We start from the raw sequence: 9916 nt of genomic DNA, 5'->3' as shown, positions 1-9916 counted from the left end.
CCAAGTGTATGTGAAGTAGTATCAAGTGTTTTTATTATCATTTTCCTGTTGACTAATCATGTTGAGCATCCTTTTTTACACTTATTGGCCATTTGGATTGTTCTTTGGAGAAATGTCTATTCATACCCTTTGCTTATTTTAGTAGGGTTATTTGTCTTTTTATTGTAGCCTTCAGAATGTCCTTTATGTAAGCTAGATAAAAGTCCCTTATCACATATACGAATTGCAAAATTTTTGTTAATTTTGTGTCCATTTCACAATCTTGATGGTGTCCTTTGAAGAAAAAAATGTTTTAATTTTATAAAGTCCAATTTACCTATTTTTTAAAAATTTTATTGCTAGTGCTTTTTGTATCATATCTAAGAATTCATTGTCTAACCCACGGTCATGCAGATTTTCACATATGTTTCATTTTAAGGATTTTATATTTTTTAGCTCTTACGTTTGGCCTTTGATTAATTTTGAATTAATTATTGTATATGATGTGAAGTAGAGTTTCATCTTCATTCTTTTGCAGGTGAATATAGTTATCCCACCACCATTTGTTACAAATTGTACAAAATGTTACAAAAATTACTTTTCCCACTTGAATTGCCTTCACAGCCTTGTTTAACAAGGATTGACCATATTCAGTTATGCAGGATAAATAAGTCCTTGAGATCTACTATACAGCATAATGCCTATAGGTAATAATACTGTACTGTATACTTAAATTTGCTAAGAGGGTAGATGTTATACTGTGTTCTTACCACACACTCATACACAAATAATAATAACAATAAAAGGTATTGGAGGAAACTTTAGAAGGTGCTGGATATGTCTGTTAACCTTGATGGTGGTAATGGTTTCATGGACATATACTTATACCCAGACTCACCGAGTTTATACATTAAATAAGTACAGCTTTTTACATGTCAATCATATCTCAATAAAGTGGTCTAAAATAAACTAAAATAATTGACCATATATGTATGGGTTTATTTCTGATATCTCTAATTCCATTCCATGTACCTATATATCTATGCATATGCTATGAAAGAATGCAAGAACCACAGTCTCTTGGTAACTGTTGTTTTGTAGTAAGTTTTGAAATTTGGAAGTGTGAATCCCTCACTGTTGTTCTTATTCTTTATGATTTTTTTGTTTTCTTGCTATACTTGGCCCCTTGAATTTCCATATGAATTAATATATGAACTTGTCGGTGTCTGTAAAGAGGTCAGCTGGGATTTTCATATGGATTTTGTTGAATCCATAGGTGAATTTGGGAAGTATTGCCATGTTAACAATTTTAAATCTTCTGATTCCTGAACTTGGGATATCTTTCCATTTATTTATATCTCCTTTAATTTCTTCTTTTTTAAAAAATTTTTATTGGAGTATAGTTGATTTACAATGTTGTGTTAGTTTCCGGTATACAGCAAAGTGAATCAGTTATACATATACATATGCCCACTCTTTTTTAGATTCTTTTCCCATATAGGTCATTACAGAGTATTGGGTAGAGTTCCCTGTAGTATACAATAGGTCCTTGTTGTTTACCTATTTTATATATAGTAGTGTGTATATGTCAATCCCAATCTCCCAATTTATCCCTCACCCCCCCATACTTTCCCCCCTGGTAACCATAGGTTTGTTTTCTACATCTGTGACTCTATTTCTATTCTGTAAATAAGTTCATTTATACCATTGTTTTTTAGATTCTACATATAAGTGATATATGAGATTTGTCTTTTTCTGTTTGACTTACTTCACTTAGTAAGACAATCTCTAGGTCCATCCATGTCACTGCGAATGGCATTATTTCGTTCTTTTTATGGCTGAGTAATATTCCATTGTATATATATACCACATCTTCTTCATCCATTTGTCAATGGACATTTAGGTTGTTTCCATATCTTGGCTATTGTAAACAGCACTGCAATGAACATTGGGGTACATGTACCTTTCTGAATTATGGTTTTCTCCAGATATATGCCCAAGAGTGGGGTTGTTGGATCATATGGTAACTCTAGTTTTAGTTTTTTAAGGAACCTCCATACTGTTCTCCATAATGGCTGTACCAATTTACATTCCCACCAACAGTGTAGGAGGGTTCCATTTTCTCCACACCCTCTCCAGCATTTATTGTTTGTAGGCTTTTCGATGGTGGCCATTCTGACTAGTGTGAGGTGATAGCTCATTGTAGTTTTTTTTTGTTTGTTTGTTTTTTATTTTTGCAGTACACGGGCCTCTCACTGTTGTGGCCTCTCCCGTCGCGGAGCACAGGCTCCGGACGCACAGGCCCAGCGGCCACGGCTCGGGCCCAGCCACTCCGTGGCATGTGGGATCTTCCCGGACCGGGGCACAAACGCGTGTCCCCTGCATTGGCAGGCAGACTCTCAACCACTGTGCCACCAGGGAAGCCCTCATTGTAGTTTTGATTTGCATTTTTCTAATAATTAGTGATGTTGAGCATCTTTTCATGTGCTTTTTGGCCATCTGTATGTCTTCTTTGGAGAAATGTCTATTTAGATCTTCTGCCTATTTTTGTTACATCTCCTTTAATTTCTTTCAACAACATTTTATGGTTTTCAGAATATAAGTTTTAAACTTTGTTAAGTTTACTCCTATTTTATTCCCCTGAAGCTATTGTAAGTGAAATGATTCATTCTCAGATTGTTCATTTCAGTGTTCAGAAATACAATTGATTTTTTGTTTATTTATCATGTATCCTGCAAGCTTGCTAAACTTGTTTACTAAATCTAAAAATCTATATAAGATTATATATGTATAAAACTATGTCTGTTTAGGAATTTTTCCATTTCATCAATGTCCAATTTCTGGCACAAATTTTTTCACAGTATTCCTTTAAGATCCTTTTTATTTTTATAAAGTTGACGGTAATGTCTCACTTTCATAGTTGATTACAGTAATTTGAGTCTTAGTTCTTTTTTTATTTTTGGTCAGTCTACCTAAATGTCTCTTTCATTGATCTTTTCAAAAATAAATTTTTGGTTTTTAAAAATGTATACTCTATTTCATTTATTCTCACTCTAGTCTTTATTCTTTCTTTCTTTCTACTTGCTTTTGGTATGTTTTACCCTTCTTTTTCCATGTCTTTGGGGAGAAAGTTATTGATTAGAGATTTTTCTTTTTTTAATGTAGGCATTTACAACTATAAATTTCTCTTTAGTACTGCTTTAGCGACATGTTTGAAGATTTACTATGTTGTGCCTTCATTGTCACCCATTTCAATATATTTTCTAATTTATCTTGGCTTTCCTTGACTTATTGGTTATTTAGGAATATTTTGCTTAATTTATTTGTATTTGTGGGTTTCCCAATTTTTTTTCTGTTATTGGGTTTCTAATTTCACTCCAGTGTATTCAGGGAATATATATTTTTAAATTCGGTAATTTAAAATCTATTGAGGCTTGCATTATAGTTTATCCTACAGTCAACCATGAAGAATGCTCCATGTGCACTTACTAAGAATGTGAATTCTATTTTTAATGGGTGGAGTATTCTATAGATATATGTTAGTTTCAGTTGGCTCATAACGTTCTTCAAGTTTTGTATTCCTTGTTGAGCTAACACTTAGTTGGTTCTATTTGTTATTGAAAGTGGAGCTTTAAAGTCTCCTATTGTTATTGTTATTAAATTGGCTATTTCTCCCTACAATTCTGCCAGTTTTTGCTTAACGTATATTGAGACTCCGATGATAGGTGCATATGTATTTATAACTGTTATATCTTCCAATTTAGCTATGTGTCATTACATTTCTCTCTCTATCTCCAGCAACTTTTTTATTTAAAGTATATTTTGTCTGACATTAGAATAGCTGTGACAACTTTTGCATGGTTGCTATTTGCATGATACACCTTTTTTCATCCTTTCATTTTTAATCTATTTGTACTTTTGAATCTAAAGTATTCTCCTATAGACAGCATAACTTGGATCTTGTTTCCTGCTCAGTCTGACAATCTCTGCCTTTTGAATGTATTGATTAACACATTGACTTTTTATTGTAGTAAAAAAAAAATAACATAAAAAATTACTATCTTAATCATTTTAAGTATGCAGTATAGTAGTGTTAACTATACACATATTGTTATGCAATGGATATCTAGAAACTTTTTATCTTACAAAAGTGAAACTCAATATCCATTGAACGATTCCCTGTTTTCCCCTCCACCCCACCAGCTGCTGGTAACCATATCATACTTTCTGTTTCTATGAGCTTCACTGTTTAAATACTGCTATAGACTGAATGTCTCTCCCCCAATTCCTATGTTGAAAGCTAATTCCCAATGTGATGGTATTTGGAGGTGAAACCCTTGGAAGGTCATTAGGTCATGAGAGTATAGACCGCATGAATGAGATTGGTACCCTTATAAAAGAAACCCCAGAAGGCTCCCTCTTTGCTTCTGCCATGTGAGGACACAGCAGGAAGACAGCTTTCTATAAACCATGAATCAGGCTTTCACCAGAAAATCTACTGGTGTCTTGATGTTGGATTTACCTGCCTCCAGAACTGTGAGAAATAAATTTCTGTTATTTACAGCCATACTGTCTATGGAGCTTTTGATATATCAGCCCAAGCAGATTAAGAGAGATACGTCATATAAGTAGAATCATGCAGTATTTTTTGTTGTTGTTACTGGCTTATTCCACTTAGCAAAATGTCCTCAAGACTCACACATGTTGTAGCATATGACAGGATTCTCTTATTTATTAAAACCAACTAATACCCCATTGTATGCATATACCACATTTTGTTATTCATTCATCCATCGGTGGACATTTAGTTTCCTTCAACCTCTTGGATTTTGTAAATAATGTTGCAGTAAACATGGATGTGTTAGTATATCTTCAAGATCCTATTTCATGGAAATAACAAAAATAAACAAATGGAACTTAATGAAACTTAAAACTTTTGCACAGCAAAGGAAACCATAAACAAGATGAAAAGACAACCCTCAGAATGGGAGAAAATATTTGCAAATGAAGCAGCTAACAAAGGATTAATCTCCAAAATACACAAGCAGCTCATACAGCTCAATATCAAAAAAACAAACAACCCAATCCAAAAATGGGCAGGAGACCTAAATAGACATTTCTCCAAAGAAGATATACAGGTTGCCAACAAATACATGAAAGGATGCTCAACATCACTAATCATTAGAGAAATGCAAATCAAAACTACAATGAGGTATCACCTCACACCAGTCAGAATGGCCATCATCAAAAAATCTACAAACAATAAATGCTAGACAGGCTGTGGAGAAAAGGGAACCCTTTTGCACTGTTGGTGGGAATGTAAATTGATACAGCCACTATGGAGAACAGTATGGAGGTTCCTCAAAAAACTAAAAATAGAACTACCATATGACCCAGCAATCCCACTACTGGGCATATACCCTGAGAAAACCCTAATTCAAAAAGACTCATGTACCACAATGTTCATTGCAGCTCTATTTACAATAGCCAGGACATGGAAGCAACCTAAGTGTCCATCAACAGATGAATGGATAAAGAAGATGTGGCACATATATACAATGGAATATTACTCAATGGTAAAAAGAAACAAAATTGAGTTTTTTGTAGTGATGTGGATGGACCTAGAGACTGTCCTACAGAGTGAAGTAAGTCAGAAAGAGAAAAACAAATACCGTATGCTAACACATATATATGGGATCTAAAAAAAAAAGAAATGGTTCTGAAGAACCTAGGGGCAGGACAGGAGTAAAGATACAGACATAGGGAATGGACTTGAGGACACGGGGAGGGGGAAGGGTAAGCTGGAATGAAGTGAGAGAGTGGCGTGGACATATATACACTACCAAATGTAAAATAAATAGTTAGTGGGAAGCAGCTGCATAGCACAGGGAGATCAGCTCGGTGCTCTGTGACCACCTAGAGGGGTGGGATAGGGAGGGTGGGAGGGAGACGCAAGAGGGAGGGGATAAGGAGATGTATGTATATGTATAGCTGATTCACTTTGTTATACAGAAGAAACTAACACACCATTGTAAGCAATTATACTCCAATAAAGATGTTAAAAAAAGATCATATTTCAATTCTTTTGGATATTTATCAAGAAGCAGGATTGCTGTATCATATGACAATTCTATTTTTAATTTTTTGAGGAATCTTGATACTAGTTTTCAGATGGCTGTGCCATTTTATATACATTCCTACCAACAGTGCACAAGAGATCCATCCAATTTGTACAGATCTTGGTCAGAGCTTGTTAAATTTGTTTTTTTTTGATAGTGGCCATTCCTACTGGTATGAGGTAATATCTCATTTCTGTTGTGCTTTGCATCTCTCTGACAGTTAGTTGAGCATTTTTTCATATGCTTGCTAGCCATTTGTATCTCTTTGTAGAAATATCTATTCAAGCCCTTCGCCTGTTTTTAAAATCTGGCTATTTGATTTATTTGTTGCTGAGTTGTAGGAGACTTTTATATATTCTGGATATTTATCCCTGGTCAGATATATGGTTTGCAAATATTTTCTCCCATTCCATAGATTGCCTTTTCACTTTGTTGATTGCTTCCTATGATACGTAGAAGTTTTATAGTTTGATTTAGTCCCATTTGACTATTTTTACTTTTGTTGTCTGTGCCTTTAGTGTCATATCTAAGAAATAATTGTTAAGGCAAATATCATGAAACTTCTTACTCTATGTTTTCTTCTCATAATTTTATAATTTCAGGCCTTAGGTTCATGTCTTTAGTTCGTTTTGAGTTTTTTTGGCTTAAGGACAGGATACAGGTTAATTCTTGTGCATGTAGATATCCAGTTTTCACACCATTTGTTGAAGAGACTATCCTTTCCACATTGTGTAGTTTTGGTACCTTTGTAGAAGATTATTTGGCCATATACTCAGGGTTTATTGCTTGGCTCTCTATTCTGTTCCACTGAACTCTATGTCTGTCTTTATGATAGTACCATGTTTTGGTTACTGTAGCTTTGTAATATGAAGTGAGGCCTCCAGATATTTTCTTACTTGTCAGGATTATTTTTTCTATTCAGGGTGCATTGGGATTCAATATGACTTTTAGGAGGTTGTTTTTATTGATGAAAAATGTATTGGGATTTTGATCGAGATTGCATTGAATCTGTATATCATTTTGTGATGTATGGACATTTTAACAATATTAAGTCTTGCAATCTAAGAGCATAGGATTTCTTTCTACTTCTTGTATTTGTGTCTTCTTTAATTTCTTTCGGAAATGTTTCTGTAATTTTCAGTATGCAAGACTGTGCCTCTTTGGGTAAGTTTATTGCTAAGTATTTTACTTCTTAAAATGTTGTCATAAATGGGATTGTTTTGTTAAATTCTTTTTCAGATTGTTCATTGTTACAGTTTAGAAACATAACTGACTTTTGTGTGATTTTGTATCCTATACATTTGCTGTAATTATTTATTAGTTCTAGCAGTTTGTGTGTGTGTGTGTGAGAGAGAGAGAGAGAGAGAGAGATATCTTTAGAGATTTTTAGTTGTAAGATCTAAATGGATTTTCGATATTACTATTGAGTATGATTTTAGCTGCGGGCTTTTCATATATGGCCTTTATTATGATAAGTTATATTCATTCTACTAGTATGTTGAGGGTTTCCATCATGAAAGTGTGTTGAATTTTGTCAAATGCTCTTTCTGCTTCTACTGAATTTTACCTTTTGTTCTGTTAATGTGGTGTATCACATTTATTGATTTGTGTATATTGAACCATTATTGTATCCCAGGGATAAATCCTGCTTGATCATGTTTCATGATTCTTTTAATGTGCTGTTGAATTTGGTTTGCTAGTATTTTGTTGAAAATTTTTGCATCTGTGTTCATCAGGGATATTGCCTATGATTTTCTTTTACTGTAGTGTTTTGTTTAGATTTGGTATCAGTGTAATGTTGGCCTCATAAAATGAGTTTGGAAGTACTCCCTTCTCTTCAGTTTTTTTTTGGGAATAGAATGAGAAGGATTGGTGTTAATTCTTTAAATGTTTGCTAGACTAGACCACTAAAACACTCTAGTCCTGGGCTTCTTTTGCTGGGAGGTTTTTAATTACTGATTCAATTTCCTTACTCATTGTTGTGTTCATAATTTCTATTTTTTCATGATTCGGTCTTGGTACATTTTATATTTCGAGGAATTTCTCCATTTCTTTTATATTATCCAATTTATTGCCATATAATTGTTCCAAATAGTCTCATATAATCTTTTTATTTCTGTGGCATTATTTATAATGTTTACTCTCTCATTTCTAATTTTATTTGGGTCCTGTCTTTTATTCTTAGTCTTTAGCAAATATTTATCAATTTGGTTGATCATTTCAAAGAAACCAACTCTTGATTTCGTTGATCTTTTTCTTTGATTTATATAGTCTCTATTTCATTTACTTCTGCTCTAATTTTTATTATTGATTTCCTTCTGCTTACTTTGGACTATGTTTTCTTTTTCTTTTTCTAGTTCTTTGAGGTGTAAAGTTAGCCTGTTTATTTGAGATTCTTTTTATTGTAGCTATTTATTGATGTAAACTTTTAGTACTGCTTTTGCTGCATCCTATAATAATTTTGGGGTATTTTTTGTTTTAATTTTCATTTGTCTCCAGATATTTATGATTTCCTTTAGACTTGTTCTTTGATCCATTAGTTGTTGAGGTGTGTATTGTTTAATTTCCATTTCTTTAATTTTCCAATTCTCCTTCTATTAATTTCTAGTTTTATACTGTTATGATCAGAAAGGATACTTGATATGATTTCAATCTTAAATTTGTATACAATTGTTTTGGGGCCTAACATGTGATCTATCTTGAATAATGTTTTATATACACTTGAGAACAATGTATATTCTGTTACTGTTGGGTGGGATGTTCCATACGTCTGTTAGGTGCATTTGGCCTATAAAGTTATTCAAGTCCACCATTATCTCATTGTTTTTCTGTCTGAATAATGTATCCATTGCTGAAAATAGAGTACTGAAATCTTGTACCTTTATTGTATTGCTATCTATTTCTCCCTTAAGTTTTCTTAATATTTTCTTTATATATTCAGGTACCTGTTATGGGGTTTATATTCATTTAAATTTATTATATCTTTGTTTGGCATTAATTCACTTATCATTATACAATGTCCTTCTTTGTCTCTTGTGACTCTTTTTGACTTAAATTGTATGTTGTCTGACATAAGTATAGTCACCCAGTTATGTATGACTTCAAGCCTATATCCTTTTCAGTATGCTTCTCTGCTCCTGTTTCTAAACGTTTTGCTTTCTATTTAAGAATACTCCTTAAAATTCCATCATTACCATCAAATATGTATAATTAAAGCTTTGTATTTGATTAGGAACCATATTTTATTTAGTCAGTTAAGGAAAAGGCTAAATGATGTGACTGAAATAATATTGACGAGAAAATCAGCAGTCCAGGGTGCTAATCTTAAATCTGCCACAAAATTGTCTAAAAGTGCTGAACAGTCCCATGCCTGTTCTGAATTTTATTTTGTCATAATTTTCTCCTAAAATATGTTTCTGAGAACACCATCCCACAACATCACACCGCCATGCACACAATATTGTGTGGTTAAGTAAGTTTAACCACAAACTAAAGCTTTCATTGAAGATTTGTGATGTGCAATACTGTGATTGTAAGATGTACTCAGTAAAGGAACCTGTAAACTCGGTAAAGGAATATTTTAACCCACTTTTTTTCTAAATTGTGTCTGATATGGAAATACTCCCCCCAGTTTTGTCCATCCCTAACTCCTGTGTAAAACATGTTCAATGGAACATACTTTGGGAAACGTAAGATTATGTTTTTCTCTCTGATGGTCTTTCTAGGCACATTCTATGGTTCTTACACCAATTCTTTAGTGATATTTTGAAACAATGCTTGCAACACTCAATAATTACTTATTTTTAATGTTTGGCAAA

The sequence above is a fragment of the Delphinus delphis genome, chromosome X (assembly GCF_949987515.2).
Source record: "Delphinus delphis chromosome X, mDelDel1.2, whole genome shotgun sequence".
NCBI classification, from domain to species: domain Eukaryota; kingdom Metazoa; phylum Chordata; class Mammalia; order Artiodactyla; family Delphinidae; genus Delphinus; species Delphinus delphis.
This window is presented reverse-complemented; position numbering follows the sequence as displayed.